Raw genomic sequence first — 16,838 nt, 5'->3', positions numbered from 1 at the left:
TACATAGATTCACATAAGCCAGGGCATTATATTCTTCTAATTAAAGGCTTAATACAATGGAGATCATCATAATATATAAGGCGAACCATTGATTAATATTTTTTTCTTCTTCTAAAGTAAACTGCAGGTTTTAAGAGACTTTCTTTTGGGAACGCTGCACTGGATTAAGGATCCCTCCTGATTTCATGGAATATTTAAACTGCATTGACCTCCGCTCATTATATCAGGCATCGACAGCACAGAAGAGGAAGAAGAGAAATGAAACCAAAGAGTGTCTGAGCTCTGGGATACTGAAATGTAGTTAATGAAATAAAGTTATTGAGAAATTAGTCCCGTGAATCTTTAACTCTGATCGCTCTTGTGCTCTTTCAAAATGCCTTCCATAATATCTAAAAATGTTCATTTTCCACAAAGCATTGGAAGTGCTGGTTCCTACAGCAGTTCTAACAGCATAGCACAACATTGGGTTGCCTGTAGTACCATATAGAGCCTGTACTGCAAGCCATGGGGCACAATTAGGGTCAGCAATTGCACCAAGCTTGGTAACTAGCCAGTTACCAAACTGAAACCCAGTGTAAACAGATCAAGGACTGACTATTCAGCTGGTAAGTTGAATGGTGTGACAACAAATCCAGCGATGCGCTGCTGTGTTACCTATGAAAATCCAGGTATTTTCCAGCACTCGATCAGTGCAGGGTTTTGAGAAAGAGCTATCTATAGAAAGCCCCTGTTTGCTGTATATGTAGTTGTGATACTGTATTGTTCATTCAGTGTAGGGTTTCCTTGTTGAGATTTACAGTTTTTTGTGCTTAAAATAGTAGAATCTGAGAGCTTGAGAAAACCGAATGTCCCACTAATAGTCTCAACCTTCCCTAATAGCAGCTTGGCTCTCTCCCCACCCTCCCCCCATCGATCCCTCCTGCGCTTGCTGCCTGTTGTCTCCTCTAGTGTGGTTGTGTAGAATGACAGGAAGATAAAAACAAGGGAAATATGTAAAGAAATTTGAGAGACGCTGAACAAGTAGGAAACACAAAAGGGAGAATCAGTTAAAGAAATCACTGACCAAAAAAAAAAGGAATCAAAAGATGTAAAAACAAAAAGAATGTGACTTTTTAGTTTTGGGCCGAACTTTCAAGGTAAGATGAAATAAAAATGCTGGAAACACTCAACAGGTCAGGCAGCATCCGTGGAGAGAGAAACAGGGTTAATGTTTCAGGTCGGTGACCTTTCGTCAGAACTTCCTCTTTAACAATACTGCTGTAGTCACAAATAATAAATCTTTACTGCCCCAAGGGAAAATTCTGACGAAAGGTCACAGACCTGAAATGTTGACTCTGTTTCTCTCTCCATAGATGCTGCCTGACCTGAGTGTTTCCAGCCTTTTCTGTTTTTATTTCAGGTTTCCAGCATCTGCAGTATTTAGCTTTTGTTTCAAGGTAAGGTGTATTGTTCAAATACTGCTGTATTCACAAATAATAAATCTTTACTGCACAAAGGGGAAATTAAAAACCTGCAAAAATCCCAGTGTGTACACATAACATTAATATGAAGTCTTTCAAATATTTTTTTTTAAGTAATTAATTTTAGAGGAAGTTTTCCCACTTAATGCCCGTTTTTGAAAAAAAACATAAAACAAAGGGTTGCAGAAATTTCAATTAATATCCTTTTGAATTAACAAATTTGTAGATTTGTTTTATATATTTGTACTTAAACTTTGTTAACTTATCGGATGAACTGACTGAAGGGTCTTCTGAGCACAATGCAAGAGAATTGAATCTGCAGACTGTCATTACACAACACAAGATGTGTTGGATATTGTCATTAATAAAACCTTTAGACCCGAGCTATAAAAAAAATTAAATTGTGTAAGAGGACCAGAGAAATGAGCTGCTTAATTCTGATGTATTTTTTAAAAATGGGTCTCGGCCTACTCTATGGCATTGATAGATTTCACATGTAAAGCCAGAGGACTTGTGAGACCAGCCCTGAGGTAGAGATTCTAGATATTTCTAGCCAATTGAATTAAGTTACACTTGGAGCTAGAACTGATTTGAAATACTGGTGGGAATTTTAATCCCAAAAAACAGGTGGATTTGGGACAGGTGGAAGGCTAAAGTGTTAAAAATCTGAATCCCGCCTCCAACTCGCCCACTTCCGGTTTTAATGGAGGTAGAACAGGGGGCGGGGGGTCACGGGCAGCCAACCCGCACCCAGGAGGTGGGTTGGCACTTTTAATATAATAATGACACTGGAAGCCTCGAATTTTACCTGTGGCCGGCTGGGTTTCCTGGGCCTCGGGAATCCTGGCAGCTGCAGCGAGGCGAGGACAGCCGTGGGGAGCATTCCTTGTGGGCCAGGAAAAGCAGGAGCGCTCCCCCCCCAAGCTTCCCCATCATCAGCATCGCCCCCCCGGGTTGGGGCTCACACCTTACCTGGGGCTGCGGCCTCTTCTCCAGTGTTCCCCGCCCGACTGGAAGCCAAGCCTGTTAATCAGGCTGATTTCCGGGCAGGGAACCTGTCAGTGACGAAGACCCGGACTTCCAGGTTTCCCACGTGCTACCGCCCCTCCCCCCACCCATCTAATGTGATCTGGTACCTAAAATTGCCTTGTCTTGGTAACAAACCGTACAAAAATTTGGGTGTCTAATTGCACTAAATATATGACTATAAATGGCATGGTACACTGTTTTAAAGAGGGAATATTAAACTCCAAACCACACTTTCTCCCAACCCTGCTTCTCTTCATCCCCCTGATCCTCGCCGTGTGAATCCATGGCTGTCAATTGGTGGGGTGCCAGCGCTGATCTGATGTGGAGGTTTCCTTTTACGAAAAGTCAGAAACGCTGTTTTTTTTCACCCCCACTCACTTCCTTTAAATGAAAGAAGCTCACAAGATGGCTTCTTATAGTGCCAGAATCAAGTCACAAATGACACCCTGGTTCTCCAGGCTGACAAAACCAACTACCGTCAGGCTGGCTTGTAGTCTCGGCCTGGATTAGAACATTTCTGAACCAGTATTGACACAGATACTGGGACAAGAGTTCTGTCAGGAGACAAGGCCTCACCAATGCAGGCCACTTTACATGGTCACTCTACAGACACTGATTAACTCTGGCTGAACTGCGTTTCATGGACTTATGGCTTTGTTGTGCTTCTCGATAACGATATGCTGCTGCTTACTTTTTCTGTAGGGTCCAACGAACAGGTTGGTTTGGATGAGTCGTGCATTTCTCATTAAGTGTTACGAGCTAATGGGCTTTTCAAAAAGACAAAGTTGCCCTCAGTCAATACACACTGCCAAGTTTGCAGTAAGTGTGATTTTTCACTCGTTATAATGTAATTTATTAAAAGTGGGACTGCTTTGGTCTAGGCAATGCATTCTCTCTTCTGTGAACAGTCTGTGCTTCCCAAAAGGAAACTGTTATACCTCATTTGCCGTAGTGCATTCTGTAAAACACAAAAACTGTTGTCCTGGCTCGAACATTGTCTGTATCTTTTCTTTGTGTGTGTGACGCATCCTCGCGCACATTTACGAGAAATTGTAACGGCTGTGATTGAATGCTGAAGATTCCTATTTGATGTGTAAGAGTCTGCGTATCTGACTCTGCTATAACCTGTGTGTTATCACCTATCAGTAGTGAGGTGATCTCTTCACGTGATGCGTGCAGCTTAGGAGATGTACTTATTTTTAATATCTCCGTGGAATTGATGTGAACTCTATTTTAGTTGTGTGGTACGCACAGGATAGGGCGTAGCCAGTGGTGAGCTACATTTCATATCTCCTCTTGTGAGGCTTAGCACCACTATCCAATCGAGCCTCTCTTGTGCTGTAACCCATCAGCTCACAATGATTTATCCTGTATCAATGGAGCCAAATATTTGACATGGTGTATGTGATAAATGGAAGAAACTTGTCCTAATTATTTTAATGGGGTGGGAGGGGAGACGGGGCAATTACACTTTGATTAAAAATTTAAAATTTAGGGATTAATTAATGGCTGTGCATTTCCAGCTCGGATTGACTGTCACCCTCCGCTACATTAAAAATATTTGAGGGCGGATTTCCCTGTTCCTGCGGTTAGGTATATTGGATTGACTGGACACAGCACGTAGCGGAAAATCAGGCAGGGAGGAGCACACGGCAATACATGAGCCTGCTTGATTCTCCATTCAATGGATGGTGAAACAGAGGGCCGGGCTGGGCTCCTTTATGGGGCAGGTGCTCGTCCCTGCTTCATTTCCCCCTCTGCACTCACTGTGCCCTCACGATCCAATACACTTTTTGGAGGGGGCTTTAATTTGGCTCATTTAAATTGGGCAGGCGAGGTGTGTGGCGCTCGAGAGACGTCCCGATGCAGCTCGCTGGATTGAGGCTTCGAGATCGGGCTGGGTTGGCTGCCAGCAAGCTGGGGTGTGAGGCTATAAGGCTCCCGACCCGATTTTGAGACCATTAGCGCCAGGTGAAGGGAGTGAAAATAAACACCAGGGGAATCAATTAACCTGGGTCACCATTCCAGCTCAGTGATCCAATACAGCCAGGGTCACCATTCCAGCTCAGTGATCCAATACAGCCAGGGTCACCATTCCAGCTCAGTGATCCAATACAGCCAGGGTCACCATTCCAGCTCAGTGATCCAATACAGCCAGGGTCACCATTCCAGCTCAGTGATCCAATACAGCCAGGGTCACCATTCCAGCTCAGTGATCCAATACAGCCAGGGTCACCATTCCAGCTCAGTGATCCAATACAGCCGGGGTCACCATTCCAGCTCAGTGATCCAATACAGCCAGGGTCACCATTCCAGCTCAGTGATCCAATACAGCCAGGGTCACCATTCCAGCTCAGTGATCCAATACAGCCGGGGTCACCATTCCAGCTCAGTGATCCAATACAGCCAGGGTCACCATTCCAGCTCAGTGATCCAATACAGCCAGGGTCACCATTCCAGCTCAGTGATCCAATACAGCCGGGGTCACCATTCCAGCTCAGTGATCCAATACAGCCAGGGTCACCATTCCAGCTCAGTGATCCAATACAGCCGGGGTCACCATTCCAGCTCAGTGATCCAACACAGCCAGGGTCACCATTCCAGCTCAGTGATCCAATACAGCCAGGGTCACCATTCCAGCTCGGTGATCCAATACAGCCAGGGTCACTATTCCAGCTCAGTGATCCAATACAACCAGGGTCACCATTCCAGCTCAGTGATCCAATACAGCCAGGGTCACCATTCCAGCTCAGTGATCCAATGCAGCCGGGGCCACCATTCCAGCTCAGTTATCCAATACATCCAAGCCATCCAATAGGTCCAGGAACAGGAAAATCTGTCCCTTCTTGTGAGATCCTAAATATACTGTTGGAGCATTCAGAACTCTTGTTAGCTCCCTATTCTTGTATAGATGGACACTTAGATAAGATCTTGGCTAGCACTCGTGTTGCAAAAACCAACGTATTTGGAAAACAAAAATGAGGGTAAAATATTTACTGGTAAATATGTACCATTCCACTGCATTTGTAAACATTTAGATCTTCAGTCTTCAAACCCTGTTACTCTGTGTTAAAACAGCTTTGGTTAAATTGACACTGAATGGGAGAGGGGAAGTGTACAATGAGAACGTGTTGCATAGTAATGTATGTTGCTTTTTGTTTGCTCTGCATATAAAATACAGAAGGTGCAGTACTCCATTTAAATATTTTCCTTGAGTTCATTTCACCAAATTCATAAACCTGTTTACAAACAGCGTGCCTAAAGATTAAATCACAGAGAAAGATATCAGGCACGTCCTGTGCAGTGTTGTCAGACGCTCCGTTCCTTATTGATTTTTTTTACTGACCTTGATAAATGTATTTTTATGTTTCTTTTAAATGCCCTGCAGTATCTCCCCTTACAAGGTGCGAAACAAAACAAGGTTGAATAAATGGTATATTTTTCTAGTTTACACTCAGTCTTCTGCCAAGCATTCTGATTGGTGTGTGAGGCTGTTGGTTTCCCTTGCAGTCCATCCTGGGTAAGATTACTGCATTGTGAACTTTTGGTATTCTGTACAACTTTCCGTACAAATTTGGTTTAAAATAACCGATTAAATAAAAGACTAAATTCCGTTGAGAGTTTTGTAGAGTTCGCTGCTAATCACAAATCTGGTGTCAGAGATGACACTGTTCCACAATGCACAACAGAACGCAGCAGTGGGAGGAAGCCCCAGGCGATGGAAAAATACAGGACTGCAAATGATGTTCCTGCACAACCCAGCCACACACAATCTGGAACACTTAAAATGATTTATCTACGAGTATCAACAATTGGCTATTTAAATACTATCGAGTTCCCATTTGAGATTCCAGACACTTTGTAGAGAGTTCGGCGAGGTTCATTTTAATCGAATCTTTTATGAGGGATGCATTGGTGCAGGGTTTTAACAACCACCTTGTGTCCCAGAGGTCTGTAAAATTTATATGTCAGTTAGATTTGGACAAATAGCAGAGCTTTCTATACAGCTGCGATGGGAAGTTTTTTGAAAGGGAGTTGTACAATTTTAAATGCAGAGTTTATAAACAAGAAAGGAACACTTCTGTATTTCCGTAGCAACTCCACTCCTGTGGTTACTGGGTAACAGCATACATACCCATCTGGAAATTAATTTGTTGCTTTGTTTAGTTGTGTTTGGGATTTGCTGTTCTGGATGAAGCATGGTGTGATACAACTATGTATTCTGCACAATCCATCCACAATAAATGTTGTCTTTAAATTTGTACAGATTTGATTTATTTTTAAGATGACTTTATTGTCGCAACCCCTCCATTTACATCATTGACAGTCTCTCCCATCCTTATCAAGGATGCAAATCTAGGACATGAGTCTGCTGTCCCTAACAGGTTTAATAATCATTACAATCAGAGACCCATTAGTCTAAAGAAAGACTTGCATTTATAGTCTATTCACAAATAAATGTAGATGCTGCAGCAGATTACATACTGCCCCTCCAACTGTGGGACCTTGGTTTGAATCCGGGCCAGACTGACCCAATGAATGTATTCTCTCCGGCTGTAAGGATGATGTATGAAATGGATTTGGTCCGCATTAAATCAGCTCCTCGTGGGCATGGAGCCACAACAGGTGACCCTAATTTGGCACGAAATTGGCCGTCTGAGAGGCCACAAGGGCGGCTGGTGTGGGAAATGGAAATGCCACCCTTGTGCAGCCGTACAGCTGCTCATTGCGTTTGGTGATGAGGGACATTGTTGGTGCGGACCTTTACTCTGCTTCTAACCACCATCCTACACCTGACCTGGGAGTGCTTGCTGCTCAGACTCGGTATCTGAAATGCGAAAGTGTTTCATTTCTAACATCCCTCAATTCCATTTACCTAAAACAATGAGTTTGCATGATTTCATGACTCTAGAAGAGCACAGATACTATATAGGATAACCTATTATGCATGCTAATAAAAACATAAGAATTAGGAACAGGAGTAAGTCATACCGTCCCTCGAGCCTGCTCCGCTATTCAATAAGATCATGGCTGATATTCAAGCTCAACTCCACTTTCCTGCCCACGCAGCCCCATCCCTTGATTCCCTTAGAGTCCAAAAATCTATCTATCTCAGCCTTGAATATACTCAAAGACTCAGCATTCACAGCCCTCTGGGGCAGAGAATTCCAAAGATTCACAACACTCTGAGTGAAGAAATTCCTCCTCATCTCAGTCTTAAATGGCCGACCCCTTATCCTGAGACTCTGCCCCCTAGTTCTAGACACTCCAGCCAGGGGAAACAACCCCTCAGCATCTACCCTGTCAATCCCCTTCAGAATTTTGTATGTTTCAATGAGATCACCTCTCACTCTTCTAAACTCCAGAGAGTTTAGGCCCATTCTACACAATCTCTCCTCATAGGACAGCCCTCTCATCCCAGGGATCAATCTAGTGAACATTTGTTGCACAGCATCTAAGTATATGCTTCCTCAGATAAGGACACCAAAACTGCACAGTACTCCAGATGCGGTTTCACCAAAGCCCTGTATAATTGTGGCAAGACTTCTTTACTCTTGTACTCAACCCCCTTGCAATAAATGCCAACATGCCATTTGCCTTCCTAATTGCTTGCTGTCCCTGCATGCTAATTCTGTGTTTCCTGTACGAGGACACCTAAATCTCTCTAAACACCAACATTTAATAGTTTCTCACTATTTAAAACATATTGGGGGAGAAATTCGGTTGGTTGCACCAGCGATTAGCGCCTAAAGAGGCCGAGAAGTGGGGCGTTAGCCAATTTTCGCCCGTGCGCAGTGAACCCAGCGCCTCTTGCTATATTGAGTGGGTTTTAGCACCGGCGTTAAATCTTAGCGCCTGCTCGCAGGCGCAGGCAGATCATGACATCATTTCAGTGTGCAACGCCTTTTGGCACCCCAGACCGGAAATTGAGTGGTGCCTGCCTCCGTTCCGCCTGGCGCTAATAGTGACAGCTTGTTGGAACATTACCAAGTCGCTCTCGGGCTGGAGGAGCGTTATTTAAAGGGGACTGGTGTGGTTTAAAAGCGGCAGCCATTTTTGGAGCACAACTTCCTCGAGAGCCATTTGACCACTGAGCCAGCGCAGGCAGATGATCTTCAGCCTTCTGACCATCACCTTGCTGTTGGTGAGCCTTGACAACGGGGAACCTTCCTGTGGGCACTTATTATGGGGGCTGCATTGGAGGGGAACATCCTGCTGCTGAATCATCTGGAAAGGGCACTGAGACGCTGGGAGAGGGGGGCGGGCATGGCCAGACGGAGGAGGGCCAACAGACGTTGCCACAGCAGATCTTACGCTGGCAGGGTTTTCCGACAGCAGTTTTCCTACATGAACATGCCGGAGGAGCAGTGTGTCAGAAGGCTGCGATTTAGAAAGGAGGTGGTGACTGAGCTGTGCCAGCTGCTTCAGCCAGATCTGCAGCCTCAGATAAGGTGCAGGACATCTCTGTCAGTGGCTGAGAAGATGCCTGCTGGCCTGAACTTCTACGCGAGCGGCTCTTCTCAGGCTGCGCGTCAGAGGTGTGGTAAACCACTGTTGTTGTTGTTGTTACACACTGTTGTACCTATGCATGCCTCAACATGTCTCGGCTGGCTCCACCCACACAGGCCCAGGTATAAAGGTGATTGACCTGCAGGTCCCTGCCTTCTTGGAACCCAGTCAACCACGAGAGGCATGCTCTGTTCTTTGCTAATAAAAGCCTTTAGTTACTCTCTTAACTCTCAGTCTTTTATGAGTAATTGATAGCGCATCAAGAGGCTGATCAGAAGTAGCTTCTAGGCCCCTCTCACGGAATGCTTGCTGCCATTCCAAGAACAGGAATGGAACCGGTCTGATACCCCCAAGCCTGTGAAGGGCAAGATGCATGTAAATAGCAGGCATGGCCATTGTAAATGAAGAAAGTGTTTCATTACACAAAATGTGGTTCCTTCAAACATGAGAAAGCTATGGCAACAGAAAGCAAAACTAATACATTGACACATAACATGACTCTCACACCCGGGAGACTGTCCAAAACATAAATCACATTCCGACCATCTTCCTTGGCCTTGATTCCACTGTGCCAACCAAAGCATCCAATGCCCCATCAGTGAGGCATTCCGCCCTCTGCCTCACCCTTTCCATGTCTTGCTAGGCTGGTGCGCCACAGGTAGGCTCCCACCGCTTTGAAGGCGTACAAGGCAGTGAGTGTGTCTGGTGATGCCAATTTACCTGCCCCTTTAAGAGCTGGCCGGCGCCAGCGTGTCTCAGGGAAAGTGATTATTGACAGCACCGTCGCTGCGCCCCGCCGCTGCGAAATTGAGTTGCGCCGCTGGGTTAGCGCCTGAAGAGTAGCGTGCAGCGCCTGATTTAGCGCCTCAATCACCTTTAGGGGCGCTGCAACCCAATATCGCGCGAGGTGGCGATAAGTTGCGTCTGGCTATAAACTTTGCGCAGCGCCAATTCTAAAGCCCCAAGCGGGGCTATACCCAATTTCTAGGCCATTCTGTTTTTCTATTATTCCTATCCCACATTATACTCCATCTGCCACCTTATTTCCCACTCAATTAACCAGTCTATATCACTTTGCAGGCTCTTTGTGTCCTCCTCACAGCTTACTTTCCCACCTAGCTTTGTATCGTCAGCAAACTTGAATACATTATATTCGGTCCCTTCATCTAAGTCATTGATATACATTGCAAATAGCTGAGCCCAAGCACTGATCCTTGCGCCACCCCACTAATTACAGCCTGCCAACCTGAAAATGACCCATTTATCCCTACTCTCTGTTTTCTGTCCATTAACCAATCCTCTATCCATACTAATATATACGCCCAACAAGCTTTTATGTGGCAGCTTATCGAATGCCTTTTGGAAATCCATTACATCCACTGGTTCCCCTTTATCTACCCTGCTAGTTACATCCTCAAAAACTCTAATAAATTTGTCAAACACGATTTCCCTTTCATAATACCATGTTGACTCTGCCTAATCATATTATGATTTTCTAAGTACCTGTTACCAATTCCTTAATAATGAATTCCAGCATTTTCCGGACAACTGATGTCAGGCTAACTGGCCTGTAGTTCCCTGTTTTCTCTCTCCTTCCTTTCTTGAATAGCGGGATTACATTTGCTACCTTTCAATCTGCTGGGACAGTTCTAGAATCGAGGGAATTTTCGAAGATCACAACCAATGCACCCACTGTCTGTGCAGCCTCCTCTTTTAGAACCCTAGGATGTAGGCCATCAGGCCCGGGGGATTTGTTGGTTTTTAGTCTCATTAGTTTCTCAAGTACTTTTTCTCTACTGATATTAATTACTTTAAGTTCCTCAATCTCATTAGTCCCTTGGTTCCCCACTATTTTTGGTATACTTTTTGTGTCTTCTACTGTGAAGACAGATACAAAATATTTGTTTAAAGTGTCTGCCATGTCCTTATTCCACATTATATTTCTCCTGCCTCAGCCTCTGTGACCAACGCTTACTTTTGCTACTCTCTTCCTTTTTATGTACTTGTAGAAGCTCTTACAATTTGTCTTTATATTTCTTGCTCGTTTACTCTCATTCTATTTTCTCCCTTTTAAACAATGTTTTGATCATCCTTTGCTGGTTTCTAAAGCTCTCCCAATCCTCAGGCTTACTGCTATTCTTTGCAACATTATAACCCTCTTCTTTTAATCTAGTACTATCCTTAACTTCTTTAGTTAGCCATGGACATATCACTTTTCCCATGGCATTTTTATTTCTCAATGGAATGTATATTCGTTGAGAATTTTGGAATATTTCTTTAAATGTTTGTAACTGCTTATCTACTGTCATACCTTTTAATCTAATTTGATTTGCCTAGTCTATATGAAAATTAAAATCCCCCATGATTATTGCATTACATTTGTTACATGATCCAATTATTTCTTGATCAGTACTCTGTCCAATGGTATAGCTACTGTTAGGGGGCTGATAAACTACTCCCACCAGTGTTTCCAGCCCCTTGTTATTTCTTATCTCCACCCATACTGATTCTATTTCCTGATCTTCAGAGCGAAGATCCTTTCTCACTACTGTTCTTATGTCACCCTTTATTATCAGGGCAACCCCGCTTCCTTTTCCATTCTGCTTGTCTTTTCAAAAAATCAAGTACCCTGGCATATTTAGTTCCCAACCTTGGTCACCTTGCAACCATGTCTCTGCAAAGGCTATTAGATCAAAGTCGTTCATCTCTATTTGTGCCACTAATTCATCTATCTTGTTATGAGTACTTCAGGCATTCAGATAAAGAGCTTTTAATTTTAACTTTTTACCATTATTCCCTGCTTTCATCTTATTCGCTGATGCACTATTACCGTTAAACTCTCGGGACAAAAATTGGATCGCGCCCCCTTTGGGATGATAACTTTGTCAGGGTGCTACTTTTAGCGCCCCAAAAAAATTAGCAGCCCCGCGCCCAAAATTGAATGGTTGTGCCCCAAGCAGGAGGCAGGGCGCTACTGGAAGCGTTCGCCCTCCCTCTTGGGGCACTCCCATTGAATATTGCGGCATTACATGCAGCAGCGCCACGCGAATCGGCACATAGCGCCGCGGTACTGCAGGCCTCCCTCCCCTGAATAAAGAGGAGGGGCCTAGTGCAGCATGCACCGGGGCCCTGCAGGGAGCGGGGTGCTGAGAAAACCAGTGGGGCCAGGTGCTGGCAGGCGGCCCAAAAAAATGGCTGCCCGGCAGCTGCCCTTTAATTTGCGCTGCCCCGGCTGCAAACATGGCACCCTGATCCTGTCGGACATAGCGTCCAGCAGTTTACGGCTGGGGTGCGAGTGGGGTGCTGTGCACGGCGATGATGTCATTGCCAGAGGTGCAGCTCTGTGGGGCGCTACCAGCTGCCGCCGCTGCTAACCTCCCGCTGAATTTCGCTGGAGGCATCAGCGGTGCCATGCCCGGGCACTAGGTGCTAATGGGAGGTGCAAAACAATCAAATTGTTCCCCCATTGTCCCTTCCTGTCACACTCTGCTTATCTTTACCCAAATCGCTGCACTGCTCCATTGCCTTGACTTTTCTCTTTAGATTTCTAAATTTCCCCTCACCTGACTCCCACCCCCCCACACCTCTTAGTTCAAAGCCCTATCTACAGCACTAGTCATTCGATTCGGCAGGACACTGGTCCCAATGGAACAGCTACATCTTTCCCCAGTACTCATGCCACTGCCCCATGAATTGAAACCCCTTCCTCCCACATCACCCTCTGAGCCATGTATACAACTCTCTAATCTATTTGTCCCTATGCCAATTTGCACGTGCTCAGGTAAAAATCCAGAGATTATTACCTTTGAGCTTCTGCATTTTAATTTGGACCCTAACTCCACATACTCTCTTAGCAGAACCTCATTTCTAGTTCTACCTACATCGTTGGTTCCTACGTGGACCACGACAACTCAAAAATCAAATCAAATCAACTTTTATTGTCATTGTTAGTGCACAAGTGCAGTACAACGAAATGTAGGCTTGCGGCTCCCGAGAGTGTACATTTGGATTAAGACATTTAAACATTCAACATACATTTGGCTTGTAATACATTAACATAAACATAACCATAATAAAGTGCATTGGCAGATGTGCAGGCTTTAGAGTTTATTTGTGGAGTTCAGTCGGATGACAGCCCTGGGAAAGAAGCTGTTCCTAAATCTGGTCGTACGGGTGCGAATGCATCTGTAGCGTCTCCCAGATGGCAGGAGGGCGAACAGACTGTGGCTGGAGTGGGTAGGGTCTTTGATGATGGACCGTGACCTCCGTAGACAGCGTTTCTGGTATATGTGCTCTATGGTCGGTAGCCGGGTGCCGGTAATGCGTTGGGCAGTTTTGACTACCCGCTGCAGGGCTTTCCGGTCATAGTAGCTACAGCTGCCATATCATACTGTGATACAGTTTGTCAGGATGCTCTCTATTGTGCAGCGGTAAAAGTTAGAGAGGATCAGGGGTGACAGGTTACATCCCTTCAGCCTCCTTAGGAAATATAGACGCTGCTGGGCCTTCTTCGCCAGAGAGGAGGTATTGAGGGACCAGGAGAGGCCTTCCGTGATGTGGACTCCGAGGAACTTAAAGCTGTCCACCCTTTCCACCACAGCCCCATTGATGTGGATGGGGGTGTGACTTCCGCCTTTAGACTTCCTGAAGTCCACAATGATTTCTTTGGTTTTCTTGATGTTAAGGGCCAGGTTGTTATCGGCGCACCACTTCACGAGATGCTGGACCTCCTCGTGGATCCTTCCCCTCCCACTCCAAATTCATTTCCAGCCCCGAGGAGATATCTTTAACTCTGGTACCAGGCAGGCAACACAGCCATCGGAACTCCCGGTCATGGCTGCGGAGAATGGTATCTATCCCCCTGACTATATGGTCACCTACCACTACAACATTCCTTTTCACTCCCTGCACTTGAATGGCCTACTGTACCATGGTGCCGTGGTCAGTTTGCTCATCCACCCTGACTTTGCCATGAAAGATGCAGGCAGCAAGAACCTCGTACCTGTTGGATAAGGGCAAAGGCCAAGGCTCCTCCAGCACTGCACCCGGGGTCCCCTTGCCTGCTTGAGTTGCAGTCACACCCTCCTGCCCCTGACCACTAACCAAACCTGTACCACTACCTAACCCAAGGGGTGTAACTGCCTCCTGGATCAAAGTGTACAGGTATCTCCCCTTCCCTGATGCACCATAATGTCTGCACCTCGGACTCCAGCTCAAAAACTCTGATCTGAAGTTCCTCAACATGCAGACATTTACTGCAGATGTGGTGGTCTGGGATTGCGATGCTCTCCACAAACTCCCACATGCTGCAGTTGCGGCACACCACCTGCACAGCCATCCCTTTATAACCTTGTTTTATTTATTTAATTAGTTTAATTTAATTAACAACTTATAGTTTTGGTTTTTTTAACTTAATTACTAGATCTAGTTTAATATATAGGTAGATTAAATTAAATATTTACCTGTAACACAAAGCACTACAAGTATTGGAGACAAAAAGCAGTACCTCCTTCTCGCTCTGCTGAATTCCCACTCTCCAAATTCCCAACTTTAACATTCTGTTTAGAAACACTCCATTTAAGTCCACTCTGTGCATCAGCAGATACTTATTACTTTTATACACCTTGAAGCCATACCCAAGTTACAAGTGCTGACTCAGCTCCCTGCTCACAGTAATTAGCACTTCTTAAAGACTTGCAGTTTAGTTTAGGTTTTAAAATTGTAAGTTAAATTCAAAATATTAAACTAAATTTCAGTTTGTCACCTAGTACTCACCCAGTACGTACCAGAGGCTTCCACTCTCTCCAAATTCCCAACTTTAACACTCTGTTTAGAAGCACTCCGTTTAAGACCACTCTGTGCAGACCACTCTTTACATCTAAATTTACATATAGCTATCACAAAACAGAGTATTTGCATGAACATTCTGCACGGCCCTCTGCGCATGCGCACGGTATCCCAGAGCCGCGTCTGCGTATTATCCAACAGTTGTGGCCACGGTTTCGTCAGCTCCATGGGAGAACTGGATCTGTTCGTGGCTGGGAGGAGAAGAGAGGGAATTGGAGGGGGAGAGAGGGAATTGGCGGGGGGAGAGAGGGAATGGGAGGGGGAGAAACATAGAAACATAGAAGATAGGAGCAGGAGTAGGCCATTCGGACTCTCGAGCCTGCTCCGCCATTCAGTGCGATCATGGCTGATCATCCAAATTCAGTACCCTGTCCCTGCTTTCTCCCCATACCCCTTGATCCCCTTAGCCTTAAGAAATATATCCAACTCCTTCTTGAATATATTTAATGAATTGGCCTCTACTGCCTTCTGTGGTAGAGAATTCCACAGGTTCACCACTCTCTGGGTGAAGAAATTCCTCCTCATTTCTGTCCTAAATGGCTTACCCCTTATCCTTAGACTGTGACCCCTGGTTCTGGAGTCCCCGACCATCGGGAACATCCTTCCTGAATCTAGTCTGTCCAGTCCTGTCAGAATTTTATAAGCTTCAATGAGATCCCCTCTCATTCTTCTAAACTCCAGCGAGTATAAGCCCAATCGACCCAATCTCTCCTCATACGTCATTCCTGCCATCCCAGGTATCAGCCTGGTGAATCTTTGCTGAACTCCTTCCATGGCAAGAACATCCTTCCTCAGATAAGGCGACCAAAACTGCACACAATACTCAAGATGTGGTCTCACCAAGGCCCTGTACAACTGCAGCAAGACATCCTTGTTCCTGTACTCAACCCCTCTCGCTACGAAGGCCAACATACCATTTGCCTTCTTAACCGCCTGCTGCACCTGCATGCTTACCTTCAGCGACTGGTGCACAAGGACACCCAGGTCTCGTTGCACTTCCCCTTCTCCCAATCTATTGCCGTTCAGATAATAATCTGCCTTCCTGTTTTTGCCACCAAAGTGGATAACCTCACATTTATCCACGTTATATTGCATCTGCCATGCATCTGCCCAATCACCCAACCTGTCCAAATCATCCTGGAGTTTCTCAGCATCCTCCTCACAGCACACATGCCCACCCAGCTTTGTGTCGTCTGAAAATTTGGAGATATTACATCAGGTTCCCTTGTCTAGATCATTAATATATATTGTGAATGGCTGGGGTCCAAGGACCGATCCCTGTGGTACCCCACTAGTCACTGCCTGCCACTCGGAAAAAGACCTGTTTATTCCAACTCTTTGCTTTCTGTCTGCCAACCAGTTCTCTCTCCAAGTCAATACCTTGCCCCCAATCCCATGTGCCTTAACTTTACACGCTAATCTCTTATGCGGGACCTTATCGAAAGCCTTCTGAAAGTCCAAATACACCACATCCACTGGTTCTCCCTTATCTATTTTACCAGTTACATCCTCAAAAAATTCCAGTAGATTAGTCAAGCACAATTTACCTTTTGTAAATCCATGTTGACTTTGTCCGATCCTGTCACTGTTTTCCAAGTGCTCAGCTATTACATCTTTTATAATGGACTCTAACATTTTCCCCACTACCAATGTCAGGCTTACCGGTCTGTAATTCCCCATTTTCTCTCTGCCACCTTTTTGAATAGTGGGGGTAACATTAGCTACCCTCCAATCCATGGGTACTGTTCCAGAATCCATCGAATGTTGGAAGATGATCAGCAATGCGTCTACTATTGCTAGGGCCATTTCCTTAAGTACCCTAGGATGTAGATTATCAGGCCCTGGGGATTTATCGGGCTTCAATCCCATCAATTTCCCTAACACCATTTCCCTACAAACACTGATTTCTTTCAGTTCCTCCCTTTCATCAGACCCTATGTTCCCGACATCTCTGAGAGGTTATTTGTGTCCTCCTTTGTGAAGACAGAACCA

At 45.2% G+C, this 16,838-nt stretch overlaps 1 protein-coding gene across 2 annotated transcripts in view; it reads left to right on the top strand.

The window, feature by feature from the left end:
* dtd1 (D-aminoacyl-tRNA deacylase 1) overlaps positions 1-6,751 on the top strand; it is a 291,913-nt gene extending 285,162 nt beyond the window's left edge. For both annotated transcript variants that reach the window (XM_085981791.1, XM_085981790.1), the window contains exon 6: positions 118-6,751. The gene's annotated coding sequence lies outside the window, so the exon portion shown is untranslated. The remainder of the gene's footprint in view (positions 1-117) is intronic.
* The last annotated feature ends 10,087 nt before the right edge of the window (positions 6,752-16,838 follow it).

Source organism: Somniosus microcephalus, chromosome 3 (assembly GCF_052327205.1).
Source record: "Somniosus microcephalus isolate GS21.2 chromosome 3, FLI_Smic_1.0, whole genome shotgun sequence".
NCBI lineage: Eukaryota > Metazoa > Chordata > Chondrichthyes > Squaliformes > Somniosidae > Somniosus > Somniosus microcephalus.
This window is presented reverse-complemented; position numbering and strand designations above follow the sequence as displayed.